This window comes from Aplysia californica, unplaced genomic scaffold (genome assembly GCF_000002075.1).
Source record: "Aplysia californica isolate F4 #8 unplaced genomic scaffold, AplCal3.0 scaffold00093, whole genome shotgun sequence".
Taxonomy (NCBI): Eukaryota; Metazoa; Mollusca; class Gastropoda; order Aplysiida; family Aplysiidae; genus Aplysia; species Aplysia californica.
Window position 1 is genome coordinate 347,770 of NW_004797363.1, and position 3,007 is coordinate 350,776.

Genomic DNA, 3,007 nt, shown 5'->3' on the forward strand with positions numbered 1-3,007 from the left:
TTATTTTTTTTTGGGGGGGTTGAGTCGGTTCGCTTATGTGTCTCCTTTTTGTTGTTCTGAACAAGCTCACTCTAACAGAAACTACATATGTACGACATCAACGAATTCTATTTTTTTTTTTTTTTACCAATATTCGGCACCAAATCAGGACACGGGACAAAAAAGGCGCGTTATACAACAGCACAGCTACACAGAAAGCGAAATGGTGCGAGACGATCAAAACAATTTTAATTGAAATGTTGTTTTTTTCAACTACGGAAAGAAGTTTACCGTAGAGGACGTGCAGTGAAGGCATGCGAAGCAGAACGATCAAAATTACTCTATAAAAAAAACCCTCTGTCAAACAGGCTCAAAAGAAAAGTCACGCTCAGCTCAAGATGGCTCGAAAAAGGCGAACTGCAAAAAACGTTGGGAGAGGTAAACACATGTGGAATGATTGAAAAGGGCAAAAACTTAAATACAGTGTGTTATGTATTACCGGGAATATCGGTGGAGAAAGTGAAAAGACTTCAAACTGTCCAAAAACTATGCTGCACATTTAGTCTTACAGACAAGAACGCGAGAATCTGCTACACTTTTAAACGGACACTGCAGTGGCTTCTTGTTGAGAAAAGAATTATGTACAAGCCTCAGGACCGAGATAAATGGAAGGAGCTTGTATGTGGCCTATACCCTGCCAGGGGTGAAAGGCATTGATGATGAAGGCCACTCTATGTCACAAATGCTTGAATGACAATGCGCCATCATATTTATCATGTAGTCTAATGTAAATTTAAGGGGGAAAAACAACAGTCAATACAATGATAATGATAATGATATTAAAATCAAGTAACTCTTCTTTGTGGTAAAAACTTTTATTTAGAAAAGAATACTTTATAAATCAATTGCTCAAAATTACATTCCATCATGACTGCGAACGCATTCAAAGTGTGAGTGACAGATGAAATACGATGAGCGTACTTTTGTTTTTTGCAAGCAGGGAGAAGGAACTGAGAATGCAAAAAGTATACTCTGAGTAAACATGATTTCATTGCAGCAGCAAATTTCGGAGGCAAACTTCAGAAATCACAGCTATTCAGCAATGTTAAAAGAGAACAATTATAATTCGTGATTGTGGGGTTGATCAAGGCTAAATAAGGCAAACATATAAACAGGCATTCAATCAAACATGATAATCAGTACACGTTGACGCGACAATACACATATTTATGAACACCTTTGCCACTGTTGCTGTTGTTGGTCTTTGTTACTGTTGCTGTTGTTGTTGTTGCTGTTGTTGTCGTTGTTGTTGTTGTTGTTGTTGTTGTTGTTGTTGTTGTTGTTGTTGTTGCTGCTGCTTCTGCTGCAGCTCTTATTGTTCATGTTTGTTTCTGTTGTTTCTGCTGCTGCCACTGTTTTTGTTTTTGTTTGTTGCTGTTGTTGTTGTTGTTGCAACTACTGCTGTTACTGCTGCTACTGCTGCTACTGCTGCTACTGCTGCTGCTTCTGCTGCAACTATTATTGTTCTTGTGTGTTGCTGTTGTTGCTTTTGCTACTGTTGTTGTTGTTTTGTTGTTGTTGCTGTTGTTGTTGCTGTTGTTGTTGCTGTTGTTGTTGTTATTGTTGTAGGCCTATGCAGTGTTGTTGAACATTAACTAAAGGCCCTACAAGACATAACGCAGGTCATTTCGATGGCAGCTCACTTGGTATATCCCACACAGCCAGCCCCTTTCCAGGACCCTGGATTGAGAAAATTTATTCCATGAAGCCAGAAAACAAGTAATTCTGACCCAAATTGGATTCGAACCATAAACCTTTGTGAGAAAGATCATATCCCGGTATACCACAAGGGTGCCTTCATCACTGTGGAGGGCTCGTGGAATCATCATTAGTCTGTTATAATCGATCTAAGCAAATAACACTCGTGGGCGCACTCGCTGAAAAATGATTTTAAAAATACACACACAGTAAAAACATTCAAGATTTTTCTCCCTAATGTTTTTTCTGTAATGTTCTCTAGAATATGTTTCCTACAACCTCGGTCTTAACGATCAAAATTTTGCCCATTTCAAATGTATTTCTTTGGAAAAGACGTACTTTACAACAATCAGGAAAAACCCTGTAACATTACAGATGAGAACTGATGCATAAAATGTTAATATACCGTTCTAATTGAATCATGGCACAACAGTTATGTATCTATCAACGTTTGGTATGTTTTGGTAAATACAATGTAAACCCAGGATAAATCTTATAAACTATATAATAAAATAATAAACCTAAAGAACACATTTTGGTTTGATAGAATTACGGAATATTGTATAGATTTGAGAGGCATGGAATGTAATTATTTTTGACAAATCTCAAGCCAAGCAAGGTATAGTGATGCATGTAGCAGCAGGGTTGAGACCCGCAGTCTTAAAATCACATGAACGACAGTAGGAATGTGAGGGATAACGCTAGGGCAGCTGTGAGGATTGAGCAGGGACCAGTGCCCAACCTAGTAGCAGTGTTGAAGTAAAGTGCCCTAGCACACGTTTTGACCTTTTCCAGATACGGGTGGATACCAGCGCACTGGATGGTAGCCCTCATCTCGGATGTGCAAGGCTTGTCTAACTCACTAACGAGATGAAAGTTGCAATATTTCTGGCCTTCTGCGCTGTTTTCTGCCTTCATTTTGTCAAATATGGACCTCAGTGACGCCACGCTCATGTCGTTCACTTTGTAAGCGTCAGTGAAGGTGTACAGCTTTTTCTGGGGAAAGAAGGGAAGATATGATACACTTGAAATTGAAACATGTTTTTTTTAAAAAATTGTTTCCTTCCCTTTCACTGGTTCTGCTGAAAGTCGTTGTATTTCTTAGAAAAGCATGAGCGACAGTTCTTTCTACTGCTTCTTCTCCTTGCTCCTTTTCCTCCTCATGTTCGTTCTCCTGCTCCTTCTCCTCTTCCTGCCCATTCTCCTTCTTCTTCTTCTTCTTCTTCTTCTTCTTTTTCTTCTTCTTCTTCTTCTTCTTCTTCTTCTTCTT